At 36.3% G+C, this 21,757-nt stretch overlaps 1 protein-coding gene across 1 annotated transcript in view; it reads right to left on the minus strand.

The window, feature by feature from the left end:
* The window catches only part of LOC105256683 (polypyrimidine tract-binding protein 1), a 360,732-nt gene that overhangs the window by 335,507 nt on the left and 3,468 nt on the right, over positions 1–21,757 (minus strand). The window lies entirely within an intron of this gene.

The raw sequence follows: 21,757 nt of genomic DNA on the forward strand, positions 1-21,757 counted from the left end.
GGTATAGTAGGGGGTGAAACGCAATTCTAAATTGAAATAGTCATTCGGTATAGTTCTATTAAGAAGATTGTTCTAATGTGTGAAAATAGACATGTGAAGGAGAGAGAGAGAAAAAGAGAGAGAGAGAGAGAGAGAGAGAGAAAATAGGTGATAGAGAAAAAGAGAGAATACACATACAAGTCTAAAGTGGCAGAATGGATTTAGTTTTTTTATAAATTAAATAAATGTTGACGATATTAAATATTGTCTCTAAAGAAAAATAAAAACTGAAAGATTAAGAAAATCTATTATTATAAAGTTCTTCAACGCTCGTAGCACGCGAGACTTGCATTTAAACAAATGTAAATATGTGTAAAAAAACTTTAACACGAATATAAATTTTATCGCGACTTAATAAGTAGTAAGGTTTAATGAAAAATAAATATGAAAAACAACCATATACATTTCAAAATTATATATTTATTTAATCTTTATTTACAATTTGAGAACTAAAAATATATAAAAACCACTGATCTAAAGGTGCCACTAAACGCGATTTCTTCCGTCTTGGAAATCACTGGCTGCAGGCGTTGGTCTGAAAGAAAGTCTAAATTCAAAAAACTGAAAATAACGAGGAAATAAACGTAATGTTTTCGTGTCGATTGAAAACAAACATGGATTTGCGCTCGAAAGAACGAAGCTTACTTCTTTATAATGCGATTTCTCGCATTTCCACTACGATTTACAAATTCAATCGACATATGGCGCAAAAGAATGCTGTCGAATAATTTTATGCGCAAATAGCAACATTAAAAAATCGCGAGGCTTTTAAAACCGTATCGTTCCGTAAGCTTCAATTAATACTAATTGAAATATTTATTTTTACGACACGCGAGAACGGTCTTCGAGGTAATTTAGTCCACCGCGTACGGTATAAAGCTTCCCCCGTAAGTATACTATTTGCGTAAGCACCGGATAAAATGCGAACGACTTCCGGTTCGGGAGCAGTGTAGAGGCGGCGATTTTTCGACGGTACGAGGATGGAAATTCTCCGTGTTTAATTTACTCGCGTCTTGCTTGCGCACGCACCGTCGGCGACAAATTCTAATTAGTCAGCGCGCCGTCGGCGTATTATCAACCCTTTGCAAATTGCTGCCTGTTGGTCCACGATAACAGACGAGGGTTTCCTCCGAGGAAGCGCGCGGAATGCGGCGACGAGAAACTTAAGAGGAATCTCGACTTAGGACGAGTAAGCCGCGCGACCTCAGGCCGCAGGATGCAGCTTATCCTGCCGTAACGAGTAAAAAAAAATATCACGTTCTGTGTTTTTCTAGCGGCGGACAGTTACGTATTTATGCACGTTAATTTTTCGCTCGTTAAAATTAGGAAGCAGAGTACGTTCGATTGTAAAGCCTTGTTACGCAAAGCCTATGTAATGTAAATTAATGTTATTGTACACGGGAAATGACGGTCAGCGATATGCTGATACGATGATCGGAATAAATAAACGCGGTCGATAAGCGGCGAGCCTTCCGTTGTCACGATAATACGACGTAGATCCGAATTTGTCGATGAAGTGTCCATTAATTTTCCATAATTACAAATAAGCTTAATGGCATATATGTATGTACGGGGCGGGAGGGGGGCGCGGTTCGCGCTATTTAGCCCGATTACACGCATACTAGGGACCATAAGCAAACATCTCACGTGAAGAGCCGAATCGGAGTGTACGCTGATTGCGTCAGTCCCCTTACCGCCCTATCAATGTCCTCCGCGCGCGCATAATCGAAACGGAATCGGATACTAATGCAGCGGCAGCGCGTGCGGCATCCGTTATATTGCATTGATTATATTACGTCAAATTATAATGGCGTTAAACAATATCGACAGCCGCGGAGCGCGCGGGCTGCTCCGATGACGCAACGCAACTTTGCACAGTTAAATACAGGCAGCCGTTAATCATTCGTTTCGTTGCTTTGAATACAAAGAATTTTAATTTATTACGCATCGTATTTATCGGATGATTATGACAATAATGGGAATAGTCTGTCGTTAGTATCTCGCGTGCGAAACGCGATCTTCCCGGCGCTTTGAAATTTTTATGACGCAAAGTTGATCGTCCAGCGCGATCTTTATCACCGCTCCTTCGGCTCGCGCATGATGATACGTTTTGCCCAGGCACGCTCGTCCATTCGACGCGCACGTACACGCATATGGACGGATACCACAACACGAGCATTAGCATTAGCACTCGAAAATGCTCTATATTTATATATGTAGCATTCTCGGCCCCGTCGAGTAGCGTGGGTGTTTGCGCGCTTGCGCGTCGAGAGGAGAGTGGATAAGCGAAATAGGATGATGCAGCTACAGGTAAATGTAATTAGGGATTGATCAAATGGTAGAGCGAGGTTGTCTAATTGCCCGGGTTTGATAGCTATCTTCCGGTAAATTCTCGGCCGGCGAGGAAACTGCCAAGTCTCTAGGATTATGTTTACTTTCGATAGGCGATAGCGAAAGAAGATAGGTAAGATAAGATCGCGAGTAAATTGAATAGATCGAACGCGATGCCCCTCCTTCCTCGCCGTAATTTTTACATTTCTATTTTCGGAATAATCGAATATAACACGTGGATAGACGGCGAAGTATTAAAATGCCGATTTGATCGTTTACGTCGTATTAGTGTGACGCACGAAATTTCCATTCAAGCTACGAACGTCAAAGTTACAAGATGGACGGGCTATCGTGAGCGACTGCCGATAGATAGATGAGGATGGGGACGGAGACAAAGCGGCAAACGGGGAGGGGAGGAAGGGGAACTGAGGGACGGACAGGCCTGCATGAAGGGAAGTCCCAGGGACCAAACTATTGTTGCCAATATCTCGGACAGTTCAATTACTTGGTTATTACGCGCCTCCAAACTGACAGGGTTGCTTACATGCTTCGCCAAGCGGCTAATGCATACACATGCATGTACATAAACTGCACTTATGATGACATTTCGCGTGATGCCCCTCTTCTCTTTCCTCCCCCTCCCCCGCATCGCCCACTTCCCCGTGTCGCAAAGCGAACACTCCGTCGTCTGCATCATCGAGCATTAATCTTCCGTAATCAATGGCGCATTTATTAGCGCGAGGGTCGCTTTAGACATCTGTTTGAGAACCTAATCGTTTAATCTCACAGAGACAATTATTCTCTAATTAAAAACTGATGAATTAAATCACTGAAAACGGAACGGTTTCGATGTGAAAACAAATTAAATGTTAATTTCAACGGCTCGATTTGTAGTTCCTTTTATTAAAGTTATTTTCGTTAAATAAAGATTTAATTCAATGCGGATTTAAATATCTTCCTTTCAAATAAATTTTTTCATTTACGTTCCATCCACTTTAAACTCGTAATAGATAATAAAATCATTATTCTGAAAAATGCGACAAGTGTGAGTAATAAAAAATTCTTCTTTCAGAGATATCCATGGCATAGCGATTTCATATATTTTAAATATTTCATATTTTAAAGTCAGCGTGATATATTCGGGCCAAGAACGAAACCACATTTTGCACTTCGTTTTCATTTAATGGAACCGACGCATCAGCCACGATGTATAACGATTGATATTTCGGTTAACCGTACAGAGCCGGGGCACACTGATTGGAACGAATGCTTTTTTTTTACCGGCCATTCGGCAATAAGCGTATCGGTGAAATAATTTCCATTTCATGCGGCCAAAACGAGCAAGATGAGAATCCATCCTGCCTGTCATAGAAATAAAATTCAAGATTATTAATGCTGCGACGTATCGTAAAATATATATATATATATATATATCTGCTTTTAATATATAGATATATCTCTCTTTTAATATTATTATTATTTATTATAACATAAAAAGTATACTGCTGCAGGACATAATAACGTGATATAAACCTTCATAACATTGTGAATTTAACGACAAAATAGGGATTATTAACGTAAAAATATCTTTTTTGTTTTAAAACTTTTATGCAACGTGCGTGAAATATTTAAAATTATAATTTTAACTGTCTTTTAATTTTAAATTTGTGATAATTAACGATTCTAAAAATTTGTAAGCTTATCGTTTACACGCACATATATAGCTTCACCGATATAAGATAATTTTTCCCCGTCAAACTCTATATCTAAAATTTGCAAAACTATATAATCATTAGGTTTTTCCCCATTAAGTGACTATTTAATATTTTTATATTTAATATTTATATTATTGTAAAATGTTTAACACAAGCGTAACAAGGCGTTACAAATCGCGGTACGTTTATGAAATTGAAAATGAATTTGATAAATCGCAACGAAAGCACAACGCGCGCGGGACGGAAGATGGTTAACTTTGATCGAAAACACAGATTCGATTTGTCAACTTTAGAACTACGAAGCGGAGTGTTGCTGCCCAACCGGTTCCGGCCGAGCATTTACGACGCTAATGAGTCGAACGAGAAACTTTTCCGTCGACGATGCAAATGAGGCGCGCGCGGATACAACGCGACCGATGCACTTGTCGGAGGATTAATGGAAAAACGCTTCGGAAGCTCCGCGGCCCGCGATAATTGATCCTAGTTTCCCGACTTAATTGGCATAGTTTTAGTTAAGTGCCCGGAAGAGCGGGTTTTCGCTAAAACGTTAGATGATATGCAAGAAATGATTTTGACTGACAGCCTAAAGTATAACGAGACTGTTGCGTCGAAATATCGGAGTGAAACGAGAAATATGAAAAATAAAATGTGAGCAAAAATAATGTGAAAGAGAGCTAAACATTTTTTAAAATATGTTATTACTTTTAAATACGATATAGAATTAAAATATGTAATTCACGTATTATTTTTTAATATATTCATATGATATAATTGTATAATTTATAAACGCCAGGAATATTGAAGCTGTTTCTCGCAACGTGTTATAATCTACTTTCCAACATTGATTACAAATATTACATTTACATTTTGATTAATTGAAACGTGATAATAATATAGAAAATAAAATAAAAGTTCGTAATGATTAGTGAAATTTAATTGCGCAGAGGGAGTAAGAGGAACGGTTGGAACACAATATACCTCGCTGAGCTTCCTATATTTAATTTAACATCGCCGCATAAAAAAAAAAGTCTCACGTTTGCTCGCTTTATTAAATGAACTTGTAGTTCCGCGCGTTAATACAATTGCATGCCACTATGCAAATGCAAAGAGTAAAAATACGAATCACGCAACACACATCGCGTTTCGCTTAACAAACTTTACATTACATTACCAAACATAATCTTCGCGTATTCATTTTATGCGCTCTTTCTGCAAGCGTCGTTCCCAAGTGTACAATCACTAATAAAAAGTCTGGCGGTTTTTTTTTCGATATTATTTGCGAAAATAGACGCAATCTCAATTACTTCTACATATTATATTCCATGTAAATGAATTGAGTCGTAAATAATTTCCAAAGCATAGGCAACGAATATATTTATACTTGTACATTTTTCTGAATGCGTTAAATAAAATAACTCAATCCCGTTGATGACCTAAAATGAGCAATTTTAAGTTATAAAATAATGACCAGCCATTATTATTACGTACAAATAATGGTACAATAAATATGACGACTCAATAACGATAAATAACTTGCAATGTCGATGATACTTACGTGATCATGGAGGATTATTAGAAATGAAAATCCCTGAGAATTTCTAATCGAGTCGTAAAAATAGACGTGGAAGGCGCTCGCGCGAGAGAACGCAGACTTTATTTATCGGATGGGAACTGATAAAAATCGGCAAAGCCAACCATCCATCGGGTTAAAAGTTTAATACCGCCGCCGCCAACGCTCGCCAGAATTTCACCCCCTCGGAGAAAGCGATAGACCGAAGTTCGATATTAACTTTTTCTCTTTTTTTTCCCCTCCATTTTTTTCGACCCGAGCGAGGGTGAGAGCAAGGGAACTCGATGGTGTTTTTTACGAGCTGCTCATCCCATTTCCCGAGAGCCGTTGGCCGTATATCGGCTACATTTTCGCTCATTAAAAAGTTCCCGCGCTCGGACGCGAGGTGCCTCTCCTCCTCTCCTCTTCTCTTCCCTATCCTCCATCTCGTCTTTACAGGGCGCGGCGCGTCCAGACGGGATTTTCATTATTAAAAAGTATTACAGCTGGCCGGAGGGACGAAAGGGTGGAGAGGAGATGGCCGAACGAGGGAGTAAATGGGGGATTACTTCGGGCGTACCGAGGTGGCGGAGCTAATTTCAAAAAATCCGGGGCGGAGTAATCGCCAGGATCTTGAAGGCTTCCCGGATGAACTCGGCGACGACGGTGGACATCCCATCTCCTCTACTCTGTATCCCCGTGCGATTAGCGGTGTCCGTCGTATAAACGCCCCGCGACGGGGGTTGCGGGCACAATCTTAAATAAATTGCGTCTAGTTGCCGCAATCAGCGTACGTATTACAAACGTTATTTTAAACGTGCGTAATTACATTTTTGTGCGATATCAATTTTATATAATTAAAAAATATAAGTATATCTAAAACATATTAATACATATTGTAAATATTATAATATTATTATTCGCTTACCTCTCGCTTGGAAAATTGATTATCTCTCGTAGACTTGTTTAAACTTTTTCATTTTAGTATCAGAACAAGTGTTAGTAATTTAGGAAAAAAATAATATAGATAATATGAATAATTGAGAAAATGCATACAATTTGTATAATTAAAATATGTATTTCCTAAATTTACTGGAAATAGCGATATAAATTCAATGTTAAACGTGACTAGCAACACAAATCGATAACGATACGATATGATGACATTAGCGAGATATTCTATTTGATCTTCATAGGCAAATGTTTACGGTCCCATTAAGACCGGGATTGTCAAGAACAAGAACACGTAAACGTATGAGGTGATAGCCTCGTAAAGTACACGAGTACCATCGTGTGGATCGGATTGTCAGGTAAATGTAATTATTATTATAGCGCCTGAAACTTCGAAACTTGCGTTGAAATCTCGCGAACGTGCCGTGGACTTCTCATTAACCCTCTAACTAACCCTACAGCGTTGTATCGGGCTTCAGCCTCGTTATAATTCTCAGACAAACGCTAAGGAAAGTATCGTGCCTGTTGCTTAAATAAATGAAGAAATGAAAAATGTGATAAAGTAAGGAATATAAAATGACATGTGTGATATAATTTTAAAGTATAAAAGTAATATTTTGAAAAACTAATAATAATTTTTATGCAAATTAATCATGGAATTCGCATGTCATCGATTCTTCGTTTTGAGAGAGACTCAAAGGAGAATATCACGATTTTCGAAAAATTTATGCGAGATGATGCATCACCCTTGTGGGCAATCATCCTTGTGTTTATGCGAAGCTTGATAGTTATGGGAGTTCGTAGACGGTAAAGAAAGGTGTATGCAACTCTAATATTTTATAACTTGCAGACACTCACGTAGTTTCTAGAGTAATATTTTGCACGTGCAATGCATTTAATTTTTTCGTCGAACTTGATTATCTAGTTATCGCAGGTAAAACACGTGAACCGGAGAGGTCCGTAGAAAAGGGGGTGAAGTGCTGTTAATTTCGACGCTCACACATATGCGACCGGCGTGCTTTTTAAAACCGCGCTCGATTAAAACTTTAGATTGCCTACTGAATACGTTAATGCCATGCTTTCTGCAGAAAAATACGAAATAAAGTGAAACGTATCGTTAAATATAGTGGTAATAGTTTTTATTCATTTCAAATTAAATAAACGTGGAATAAAAATATTTAATCTAAACTTTGACTAATTAAGTTTCAAAAATATGAATAAATATATTATTATTTCATTAGTAACAAGTATATTGTTATTTTATTAATTTCAATCGAACCTTGCTTTGCAGAAATTTAATTTAAAACTTAATTGTGGAGACATTTAACGTTAGAAATTATGTAAAAAACTGATTTTAAACAATTTTCGATCAAAAAATCAGTTAAAAAATATATATGCATGTATATTTAAATGTATGTGTATTTTTCTTGATCCGTCAAATATATATAAGTAGAAAATATTAAATGTAGAAGATACCAAGAGAGAGAGAGAGAGAGAATTCGAACTCAAGAATTGGAAAAATAAATGAAGAAATAGCAGAGAAAAAGAGAGAGAAGGAGATTAACTGAAAAGGATCTATTGCAATATCATAATCTCGCGAATCCTTTGCGCGATCCCTTGAGAAAAGCTGTCCGGGAAATTCGCTTTTCCGCGAAACAAACAGAATTAAAAGCGACCCAGTATGCTTGCGTTAAATGTGATTAAATATCAAAGCCGCTCATGACACACCCACCCAATCTTCCCCGTCCCCTAATACCTTTCGCGTCCAGCCTTATTGTACGCCGACTAATTAGAGCGATGAGGAGGTCAAGAGCGAATAATATATTGTTCTTGCAAAAGAAATTGAAATTAACTAAAGAAACGGAATAACCAACGCGTGTACCATCCAGCTACACGCGAATTAAACAAGCTCAGCTACCTTTTCAGGCATTTTATGCTATGAAAGAACAACTCGACATTGTGAAAAAATTAAGACTTTTTTCAAACATAAAAAAAATTCTTATTTTATATTATAATATAATTATAATAATATTATAATAAATATTGTGATATTTATTTTATATTTTATTTCATATTAAGAAGAAAATCGAATACGTTTAAGATATTTTATTAGGATCTAAACGAGAGATTACATGGAACTATGAGCTGATAATTTATTTAAATGTATAGTTTTCGAGTAATCGAATAATATTATATGGAATGCGATAAATAAATTAAGAAGGGAAAAAATCGAGAGAAGAATGAAAGCAAACAGCATTACTACTAAAGAAATTTCATCTTTTGGCTGCTGTATGCGATTGCCGAGGAGTTTGATTGATCCTTCATTCATGTCCTGATTTATATACTTCCGATTTAAGCAATATGATGAACAATAATTTTGTTAAGCATTTTGTTGAACATTCGGGTCAATTTTTAAACATTGATATATTATGATAAAGTATTTCACAAAGTACACTACTGTCTATAATCAATCATTGATTATTATATTATATTAATCATGACTGAATCAGCAATCAACCTGAAAGAGATATTAAGTAAAAGTTGAAATTAGTTTCGCTGCTGACAGCGAATTTTACGATTACAGAAAGTGAAAGTACTTTATCACACCAACATCGGTGCTTCTACTAGTCTGAATATTATATCTTGGATTTTTCTAAAGAAACGAATCAATGTTTTTTATTTATTAATATGTTAATATTCGATCTCGACAAAATTGGTATAAGTTTTAATAAGGATGAATCTTAATATTTTAATATAAATATATGTATTTTTAATTCACAAACGAGATGTATGAGAAAATCGCAGAATTTGTTCTTCAATTCTTTTACGGTCCGCTTATTTGTAATATCAATCATATTCTCTCTCTTTCTTTTAAGAGCATCTTATCTGCAAGAAATAACGGAGACGAAAAAGAAACAGGAAAGAGATCTCTTTAATAATTTCATTTACCGTCGCCGTCGCACCGCGATGCCTGCGGCTGCCTCCTTTATTTCGTTACTCTTAATTCCAACAAATTATTATAAAACAATATTATCGTTTCATTCGACGTTGAAATTCTGGAAATGTCTAAACGACGAAACGGGGCCTTAATACACCTCGGGCGCGCGGTAGAAAAATTTCAAGCAAAGTACATTTAACGATAATTACATTCAAAACTTCACTCTTTGACGTTCTACGCACAAAGAGTGTAAAAGGCCAGTTCAAAAAGTTACGCAAGTCAGAAGATACCGATCCGGAAATGTGTGTGTGTACAAAAACTGTGTCAATTGTTGAATGGATAACGTAATAGTCTCCCCCGCAATATTTTTCTCCAATTCAATTTATCGAGCGAAATAATATTTACCGTCGGTGAATATAATAAAAGCTTGTTTCGAACTTGGTCGAGGAAATCCCGGAAAGAAACTGCGAATTTACAGCTTTTAGATCGAATATCGAACGATGTAACATTTTTCCAGTTTAGCGAAACGTTATTAATTGGAGCTTAGGCTCCGATTTTCAACGAGTAGCGCAACAACTTCCAATGGCGAGGACAATTATTATTCGTTATCCCGCCGTTAATCCGACCACGGGGCTGACTCGAATTTACGATTCGCGATCGAACGAGTATTTGCACGGGGATATCTCGAAGGGCTTAATCGGCTTTCAAAACGCAAAACAGTGATACGTTCCATGTATCTTTTTTGTAATTCTTGTTTATAACCGCGGGGATCATTTCTGGGTTAAAAGAAAAGTCCTCTCTCTAGGATCTCTCGCGTAAAAAATTTGCGAACTTGTAAAAGTGAGTCTCAGCGCCATCGATGCATTTACAATTTAATATACATTCTGAAACTTGAATATGATTATAGTACGAAACAAGTTCTTAAACTTTCCTCTCGTGCACTCTGTGTGTTACGGAGTGTGACTAAAGAGAGACTTTCTCGTTACAACACTGATTTATTAACGACAATACACGCAGTGACGGCTCGAACAGAAACGTACATCTTTTGAATCTTGACGTATTTGACAAACTCATAGTATTTCGTGACGGGACAAGACAAGGAACTTCGGCAACAGAAGTCGGTAATTACGGGTAGACGTCGCTTACGATCCCGGGAAAGAGGGTGGAAACGTCGGATGTACGATAATCCGCGGTGCAATTATCGAAGTTTATCGGGCCGCGGTGATTTTCCGTAGGTAAAGATACAAGACTACGCGTGCGAGGAAAAGGGAGAAAAGATCTCGGAGAGAATTCGCGAGCAACGACGATTAAGTCCGGCGATGTGGAGCGAATCTGGGGGAGAAGTATAGAGAGAAGACGCGCGTCTCGACACAATCGTAGAAACTTTTAATGGCGCGACGCGCGCGTCGAGTTTGACATGAAATATGTAAGAGCGTAAGAATCTATAGGATACACAAAGCGGCACATAATCATCCGGGTCGCGCATTGTTCCGTGCACAATTGGCGGATTGTACGACGCTGACGAAAGTCGGGCGCCAGCGCGGCGGTTGATCTTATGAATTTTTCAAGTCGACCGAACGCAACAAAAATCCAGAAATATACATTGGACTTGTCACGAGAAAGCGCACATATCATCAGGCTGTTTTCGAATCCGATCATACATTTGACATCGCAATCATCGTGTATCACAGATCCTTAAGAGAACTCTCGAAATACGTGAAAAACCCATCATTTGGAAAACTTGACTCTTAATATATAAATTAAATAAATTAATTAATAAATTAATTAAATAAATTAATAAAATGAATAAATTTTCAATAAAGAAAATAATAGTATTTTTGTAGCATTCATGGTTAGTTTCTGACAAAAATTTTAGTTATACAGATCAAGCCATAAAAAGAGGCAGCATTTAAAAAAAAAAACTTATTTCGTCTTTATCTCTTTCTCTCTCGCAGATTTATGTATTTAACTTTTATATTTAAAAATTACAACGAACTTGTGTCCTGCGAAATTAAATTTATCAGCTAACTAACTGCGTGTATCTCTCGGAATAAAAATAATATTTTAATCAGATTTCCGGTGATTTATGTCGTTTCTTACGGATTTTATGACGTAATTCTCGACGTAATTTATTGCAGAAACGGTATCCACATTTTGCGGCACAATCTTCCGTAAAATATATTATAATGTAACTTCTGTAATATTGTACTACATCTACATCCTACGCAATATATTCCTATCTTCGATAGGAAATTAAGCAAACTTCCTTGACGCGTACAAAGCAAGATTGCGTGCTGCGTGCGTGCGTATTGTGGAAAAGAATTAGCATTTTAATCGTTTACCCCATCTCGGTCCAACGACTGTGTTTCCGTATTGTCGGCTCACGTCACGCGTGCAGTCCAAGACAACCCGGTCTGTCTCCAAGGCACGTTGACGAAGCCGATAGAATTTTCCCCGGGACTTAACGAGGCAACCTCTCTCGTTTGCATACTGATCATCGCTCCTTGTTTTTAATACGGCACGACGTATAATTACGTTGCTACACACTTCGTGTTACGCTCAACCGAGGCGAGTTAACCAAAGTTAAACGCTCCTCGCTCGTTCGCTTTTTCTCGACGTTTTCAGTTAATTCGACAAAACGACGCTCCGATCTGTGATTCGATTATAGTCGTAATGGCGAAATTGTTGCGCTTATTAGATTTGTATTGGTTAACGCAGCAAAATCGATGGCAAACTGCGATAATAGTTAATACTCGACTCATTTTTTTTTTCGCTTCAACGTTACAGAGGGAAGAACTCCATTTCAAAAATGAGAGGATTCGATTTACAGCAAATGCATGCACTCCAAAACGAATACCGGTACAGTTTTACAAAGCAAAGAGCAGGCGGCATCGCGTGATTTACAACCATCTGTCCCTTTCTACTTCCCCCGTTTCCTCTCCTATTCACGCGCAACATATCGAAATACACTCGATACCAAAGAGATTTAAATATTTTACATTGCCATCGTGATACCGACATTTATTAAACCATTTATTAATGGCTTTCCATTTTTGTACGACCGGAGAGGAAATTTGATTTATAACGTGCTTTTAATTAAAAGTTTTTATAGTTATCAATTAAATCTCATAAATTCATTATTCGTGCAAGCGTATGACTGAAAGATTTTATCCTAAGCTTAAAACTAATATACACGAGATCCATAATTCGTTAGCAATTTTAAGGATGTATACGTGTATGCGTGTAAATTTAGATGCAAATATGCAAATGTTAATAAAGTACTGAAATTTGCGGAATTGCTTTAATTGAATATCAAAACGCTCATCTAAACGCTGCAATTAATTTCCTCTATTTTAAAATTAATTGGAAGAATAATTTTTTTTTCAATATAATTTATTTTTGTACGTATAGTTATTTTTCTTCGTATAAGAATGTTGTTTTTCGGTTATCTTCTAAATTTATTTTGCAGCATTATAAAAATTTTACATTATAAAGTTTTCTTGATTCAAATAGAGTTTCAAAAACGAGATACGCTTTTGAAGAGAAAGCAATTAAATATTTTTTAAACACGTACATATATACTTAAAATGACTTTTAACATTAATTTATTTCATCCAACAGCATTTATCCTAATGTGATAGTAGTTTCACAATTTTTCGATATGAAGCGAAACATTTTCCTAAGTATTTTTTTAACTGTTTAAATCGAAGATCGTAATCTAGAAATATCAAAATTATCAAATATTTAGAAATTTTCCAACCTATCTATTAGTTATCTGTTATTTATATATTTTCCAGCCTGCAATATTAAAAATGAGAAATGAAGATTTATTTATATAAAAATAAATTTATTGAAAAATTATATAGAGAAATGTTTTAATATATATATATATATATATATATATATATATATTTATTAGAAAATTATAAAATAATTTATAAAATAAATTTTTATTTATTTTAATTTTTTTCAATTTTATTTTTGGAATTTTCTTTGTATTTTCAATATCTAAGTATCATGCTAACATAATAACCCTAATTTTCAATATCTAAGTATCATGCTAACAAAAGTCACCCTAAATATTAAAATTAATTTAATATTAGGGACTAGATGCATAAATCAGCAGATAATTTTCATCTAATTATATCATGAATCCAAATTGAATTTATAGAAGAGTGTTATTTATGAAAGTATTAGAACGGATAGATCTTATCGAAGGTGCGATGAAGAGATCGAAGGAAAGCGATCAAGAGTAGAAAGGTTATCTCTCTATAGCGAAGGCAAAAAAATATGAACAGACGAGATCGGTTAATTCGCAGTTAATCGACCGTGAGATTGTTGCATCAACAGATAGCCAGGCGAGATAACTTACACGCTGGATCTTCTCAAACTATACAATTTTTTTAATAGCAAATTTAACAATATCTTTAAATAGTTGCGAGATACAAAATCTGCAGCTTACTAGATTTTATATGAAATGAGATTTAGATTTATTTACAATATTTGACGTGTGTAAGATAAAACGGTAATTACGATGAGAAAGTTAATTGGCTATCGTCGCACATTTAAAGAGATAAAAATGCACATCAATACAAGATATCAAACTAAAAATAAAAAAATTGATATAATATTTGATGTAATCGAAACATAGTATAAATTATGCATACGATATTTTATCAGTCTTTTAAATCATTTAATTGTGTGATTTAAATATTAAAGTAGGTTGCATTTGCTTTGAATTAAAATTAATTGGACAGAAATATTAACTTTATGCTGCAATGGGGCTTTATAATGTTTAGTCTGTTCATGACACGGCTATTTAAATTTTAAAAATTGTTAATTCCGAAAAGAGAGAGTATTATTTTAGCAAATCGATATTTAATTGCAGATGGTATCTCTTTTTTTATTGCTTCGCACATTTTTATATTTTAAATATAATAATATTTGCATGAAGTATAAACAAATTTAATATTTTATAACCTTCTACATTTGTATAATAAATATATACGTGAAAATATATGGAATTTACATACGAGAGCCAATACGAATTAATGATTAATCTTTAATTGAGAAGAATCTAATTATAAGTTTTATGTATTGCGGAGAATATAATTATCCGAGTGATTAATGTATTATCAGGACTTGTTGTTAAGATATATAGAAAAATTTTCGTAGCATATAAAAAAAAGAAGAAATATATGAAAATATCTTGTGTGTATGAGAAATTATTGTGAGAAAACTCGATTGGAGATGCATTTTAACCTTTATTTTCCGTGTATTTTCCTTCGAAATTAGCAGTCAAAGTGCGTGCGACAATCATTAAAAAGTGATATCGAATATCCAATTACGGCCAATGTCCATTTTATATTCGAGTTCTCATATTATTTTCATTTGTAAATAACAATAGTGTCTCATTATATCAGAAGAAATCGATCGGTATGAGGAAAAAGAAAGAGAAACTTGCTCTGTATTATTATTACGTTTGATTGACTTTTTAACGAGTGCAAAACTAATCTTTCGCGAATGTGCGAAATTTTCTCTCTCTCTTTCTCTCCCTCTCTTTCTCTCTCTTGTAGACGGGCGATTGCGTGATCGAAATTGAAACGAACGAACGAGAGGTCGCGTGCTATCGAAAGGGCTCTCTCATTGTCAGTGTAGGTGAAGTCTTCTCGCCACTCCTCTTCCCTTCTACAGGCTTTTCGTTTGCCGCCCAACTGTCCATTCCCAGCCGTTAATCCCGACGGAGAGTTTCCGGTCGAAGGGTACGTGCCCAGATAGGCAGCGTACAGTAGTGCAGTTCACTCGACTGAAAGGAGTGAAGGATGTACACAGGATGTATTTCCAAGTATCGCCCACCATCTCTCCATTATGGATACTTGAAGCAAAACTTGCGAGAATGTAAGTTGCTTTCATGAGGCACTGTCAAACTCTTCGAAGCGAGTTGTATCGAGTGAATTTCGGGGGATGCGAACAGGTGATAAGAGCTTTTATTGAATTCTCCGATAGATTTTGCTTTTGCAAAATTTTAATTTGGAGTCGCGGAGATATTTAATGTTATAAATTTAAAGAAGAGTCGGTAATAATTTTACAAAATTCACACGGTTGTGTCGAAAAAAATGTGCAATCATCGCAAAATAAATCGTGTATGATTCTTTGAAGATTGATTATCAATCACATTGCTAATTTTTGCTGAACTAAAAATTTAAATTCAAAAGAGAAAAGAAATTTTACTTTCAAAATTTAATGCCACAAGTTATTCAGAATTATTATCTTGAATCTCTTTTCTAAAATTATATCCAAATATATTCTCCGCAAAAATATCCTTGTTTATGCAAAGAAGAAAAAATAAAAAATATAATATAAATCCAGCCATCGAGAAATATATGACTGATGAAATGAACAACCCTTAGGGTGCCCCTTCATAAGCCCTTCAGCACGTTTCCGATTTTATGTCACACAATATCGCTAAATCCCAATGAATCCGAAAAAACAGCACTAGCCGCGTGCGATTATGCATCTCTCGGGCTCTTGGAACAAAATTAGAAAATCCTACATTGCGTTTGACATTACATTGCATTGAACGACGACGAGACGCTCGTATCAACTCGGAAGCGCGCAAATCCGATTTCACCTCTCTTCCCTCTTTGCCGGATTATTCGATTCCTAATTAACATAATAACATCGAAAATTAGGAACACCGCACTCCCTCCTCGTCCCTCGGTATTTGACTGCAGGAATCGCGGAATAATTAGGAAACGCTCGAAACATCATGTGAATTTGATATGTGAGGCAGAAGGATTGTGCGGGGAAAATCGATATCTCTCAAATATTGATGTTCTTCGAGGATGATAATGATATTAATTTGAATTTGAATGAATTTTATCCTTATAAGTGAAGAGAATATATATCTCTACACTCTTTAAATCATATACTATAAATGAGTTGTTCTTTAATATTTGATAATTTAAGAAATCAAAAAAAAAAACTAATATTTAGGGATATTTTGCTTATTTTGATTTAAAAAATTTTTTTAAAGATCTTTCCTCTTCCTCTTTTTTATTTCAAAAATGTTACTTTTATATAAATAATAATTATTTATATAACTTATTATATTATTACAGTTTTAATGTAACAGTTAATTTATACTATTATCAATTTTATCCAATTGTAAATAACTCTTTCGAAACTTTATGATAACTTAATCCCCAAATATTATCATTAACATCGTTATCGAAAAAGCTTCAGGGCCATCTAACGCGATATAAGCTAGTAGATCATGCGAGAATCAAATTTCCGTCACTCCGGACGTAAATGTTCCATCTAGATCTTACCGGCTTAGCGTAGGCTGTCGAAAGCGTGGAGGACTCGAGGAATATTCAATACCTCGACCTGCGTTACGTGTAAACGGAATTCTCGACCTCGCCTTGCCGTTGTCGACCCTTCGAATCCCAGGCCGAATACCCGCCCCCGATTTATTATTTGCCGAACGATTTGTCATTTGCGCATCACCCTCGAGTGGCGCTCTGTATGCCCTTAGGATCGAAATATCGGAACGGCTTTTCGAGTCGAGATATCCCCTTCCTCTTCCTCCTTTTTTCTTCCCTTTCCGCCGGCGTTTTCCCTAGGACGATGATTTTTGAAACGCCGGAACGGATATAGGATCCACTCGACGGATGAGATTCGATCGCGTCGCGATAAATATTTCTTATCTCGCATTAATTGTCATTCGATTAATTGTCTTTCTTTCTAGATGTTCGAAAATTGAAGATTAAACTTATCCCTTTACGCTACACTACTCACAATCGCGACAATTCGTAAAGCAAACAACAGATGGAAGAGAATACGACATAAAGACAATTCGACGATACAAGATGACGTCAACGTGCAAAACGCCGACCCGTTGCATCGTAATATTACAAATGCGTTTGGGACACGGTGTGTCAATTTTAACTAACCCGTGTGCTCGCGCGTCTGCATCGTAACCCAGGTAACCATCAAATATTGGCCTGTCAGTGCGTTACGGTCGTTAATAAAATTCCAGCGCAGGCATCCGTCGGCCGTCCATTTTCAGAAACGTAAAGTTGGATATTCGTATACTCGTGTGCGATTATTAATTTATTATTCGATCGTAGAATCGCAGAAATTGCAGGAGAATCGCGAATGTAATATGTTTCCGAATTATCAAAGTATAATAAGCATTTCCGCGAACTATCGCTTCGTTTCGCTAATTTGGAATGAACTTTTCATTCAATCAGGCATTCAAATATTAAACAACTTTTAAATATATTTGGATGGCTAATAAAATGTAACATTCTATCAGCAGAGTAAACATCATTTATAATTGAATGCAAAACGGTTCAATTTATTTTAATTTAATACCACGCGTATGTGGAAGTTAAATTCTTCCAGAACACTATATTATTTACGATTTACTTAAATATGTATGCAAAACAATATCCCATATAAAATGTATTTTAAATTAATATTAAATTTTAATTCATACTGACATTGCGATAGGTCCATAAACATATGACGCAATCTACTATGTCGACGTTTAAAATATATATTTTTTGTCATTTGACTTTTAGTATCCACATTCGACGAAAATAGCGATAATTTCTGGACACTCTGTATAGAATCCAGAGTCGTTACACCGTGCATTTTACGACAAAGCTGCAACGCGGACCAGGCTGCTCGTACGTCCTCGAAAATGGTATATTTTATTGCGCGGTAACTAAATACATCGTATATACACGTATTAAGGCGGAAAGTGAATGGCTATATGTTAATTGGTCATTAAACTGTGTTGGAAATTAAATTCGTCGGTGTTTCGAAATACCGTGTCGCGCGTTTACGATTTATTTAAATATATATACGACAAAATAATATTATAAAATGTAAATTCTAAATTAATACTGGATTAATAGTGCGATAGATAGACAAGTGCGAAATGTCAATCATCTAAAATTAATTAATTTTTTATTATTAAAATGTTGATTAAAAAGAAGTTATTTAGATATGAGATGGTATATCTCGTACAATATAATATGATTCGACATAATTATTAGTTTCAAATAAATTTATACTGCAATCTCGTCAACACCCCAATATAAAATGCGGGGGCGAAGGGAAAGAAAACATATATTAAGAAAGAAGAAATATTGTACACAGAGAAAAATGTGTACTGTATTCAAGTAAATATTATTTATTTTAAGTATATCATTAGTTTGTATATCCGCAAATATATCATAAGTTTACTACAAGCATTAAATTTAATTGAATATATTTTGAATTTTAGTAAGTGCAATATTTTAGTCAAGAATATTAAATTAAAACAAAAATTTGGATTGCTTACTACAAGAGTTGACGTAAAGTAAGTTTGATTTTTCTTTGATACAACTTTACAATATTCTTGAAGAAAAAATAAATTCTTCTTTTGAGTACATGATAATGAGATTTTCTAACACTTGTGATGAGTATATTTGAAGATTATTATCAAGAATATATTCTTGAAGAAAACTATTACTTAAAAAAAGAAAAATAAACTGAGTAATCGCTTTTCTTGGCAGTAGAATGATATTTTTCTCTGTGTACATATTTTTTTTTTTAAATATTTATTCTATCATTGCTATCATCGTTTAAAGAAGTCAAACGGACTCTTCGATCATCAACTTTCCGCCTACGTAATAATGAGTCGCATTTTCAGCGCGTCCCGCGATAACGAGAGGTATTATGTCACGAAATGCATTAAATACAGAATATCGCGGCGACGATGACGGTTGTGATGGTGCGGTCGAGATATTTGCGTACAGCTACCGCGCGCCGAGTCTTGTCTGTTTTAATTATCATCGCGCGTAGCAGGCCCGATAAGCGTTTACCCAGAAAGGCAGAGGGCTTGGTGCACGCGGTTCGATGAACGCGCCGATAACAGCGAGATGCGGGCGCGCTCTCGCACATGCGGGTGTTACGCATTCATCGCACAGCGAAATTGTGAAGTTGTGACGATGCGTGAAGTTTGACCCGCGCGCACGCACGCACCCATGCACGCATGAAAAGCCGCATGTGTACGCCGAGTGTAACCGCACGCAACGCGTAACGAGACGATAGTGTAGTTAACGGGCCAGCTGAATGGCCGCACGATGCTGCGGCGATCGAGCGTTTAATCAGATTTGAAATTAGAAGAACTCGTCCCTCTCTTTCTTTCCGTCTCCCTTCCCCCCTCTCCTTCGGTTTATCCACCCGCTAATTTTTCGATCGCGTTATTGTTCGTAGGTTTTTACGGTGAAATATATAAAAGGTAAGAGAGTCCTTTTAACGCGCAAATGAAAAGTTTCGCGAAACCTCTGGTTCGTATATAATTCAAATTTTTACGCGCGATCCTCGCGAGATTTCTTCTAACGAGGAACATACACGATTCTCCCTCGTTAGATCCGGCGAGTTACATTTAAATCGCACTTGGCAAGACGCCGCGCGCGGTTTGTCTACAAGTGTACACGTGCGAACGAAAGAGAGAGAGAGCTTTCGCGCGACATGAATACGCGGTGATTACCGCAACAGAAACGGACAGTTCCACGGCGATGAAACTGCATCCGCGATCTCGTCGCACGTTTCCCTCCTTCTTCCTAACTCTTCTGAATTTCATCCTCTCTCTCTCTTTCTCTCTATCTCGTCGACTAAATTGGCGCGTAGGCCGAGATGCTTTCTTTTTTTTTATTTGTAACAAATAAACGGGATATAGCGGAATAATTGAAATCGTATGGAGTTCCAATTGGATTTTTTTCCAACGAAAAATTGATTTAAATGTAACTGACAAGTATTGAATATTTAGAAAATGACTGGACAAGTATTGAATATTTGGAAAAATTCATGACCAGTGAAATTTTGTCGAAAGAAAAGTTTCAAGTAGAATTCGTAATCGAAGGTACGTTCAATGATTGCGAGAGACGACTTTTGTAATTTCAAAGCATCCAGCTAAATTATTCGCGAAACAAATTGTGTAATGGAGAAATAAATCGATATCGCGAGTCGATGAACGTACAAATGTACGAACCCCGATAGAGTCTGTTGCGCGATGTTCCGAAATGCCGCGAAAGCTCGTATCTAGTAATTTCAGCGATTTATCTGATTAAGCACCACCGGCCTCCATCGCGGCTTTATCAATGACGGCTACAGCGAAACATAATATCAGAAACGCGAAGTCGGCACTCCTCTGTCAATATTCAGTCCGCGTACACGTAATTATGTGACGTCATCGTGCCATAAGATGAATACATATGATTAAACGAGTACTTTCGGTTGGCGGTCGATTCCGCATGTTCGAACACATATTACGTATGAAGCTGTGTCGTCACACCTGCATTGTACATTCATTCGATATTATCGGTCTCAATTATTATTAATAGCTTAGCTAATCAGATGCGCCACTCAAATCAGTGACGAGAGAATCATTTTTCATTCAATTAATTATTCGCGATTCAAGACGAAACTTTCGCAATAAAAATCTCAGCTGATAAATTGTATGTAATAATAATATTTCGTATACAATTAATGCAGAAAAAATTGTAGGAATAAAATAGATAATAAAATAACAAAATGTATAAGCGTAATCAAATGTGGATAAATCGAAAATTGAACTCGGAAATCAAATTCGGAAGCAAACAGAATCCAGCTTTAGCGCCGTGAAAAAGAGCGGCCGACTTCGACGGTATTGACAGAGAACGTAAAGATATTATCGGCGACTCATCGGCGAAGTGCCAATCCATTATGCACGAACCGAGTCTTCCGCAATTCGTAGGGAGAGCGTTGTAAGCCACATTCAGTCGCTTCGTCGCGCATTTTCGCGCGCCATTTTGTCGCGCGAAAATGCAGCGAGAGACCTGTCGCGATTTCGCGTTTACGCGCTGCTAGTAAGCAAAATTTGCAGAGATAAATTTAAAATCTGAGAGAAATATGTTTTCCCCTCTTATCTCGCATCCGTCGTAAGACATTGGTTTATCAAAATGCGGTAGAATTTTTCGACTATATATCACGTTGAAAAAAAAACGAAGAAAGATCGGCGACGACGAATCGGATGAAACGAAGCGTCGCAAACGTCGTTCTCGACACGCGTTCTTGAGAGTAAATCACTCTCTGGCGCGAATCCACGGCTATCGCTTGCCAGGACTTTACGTCTCGTTGCGCGTTTCTTCGAACACCGGGATCTAATTTCGTCGCGATACGAATATAGCGGTAGCC

Source organism: Camponotus floridanus, unplaced genomic scaffold (assembly GCF_003227725.1).
Source record: "Camponotus floridanus strain SB8 unplaced genomic scaffold, Cflo_v7.5 scaffold7, whole genome shotgun sequence".
Classification (NCBI taxonomy): Eukaryota; Metazoa; Arthropoda; class Insecta; order Hymenoptera; family Formicidae; genus Camponotus; species Camponotus floridanus.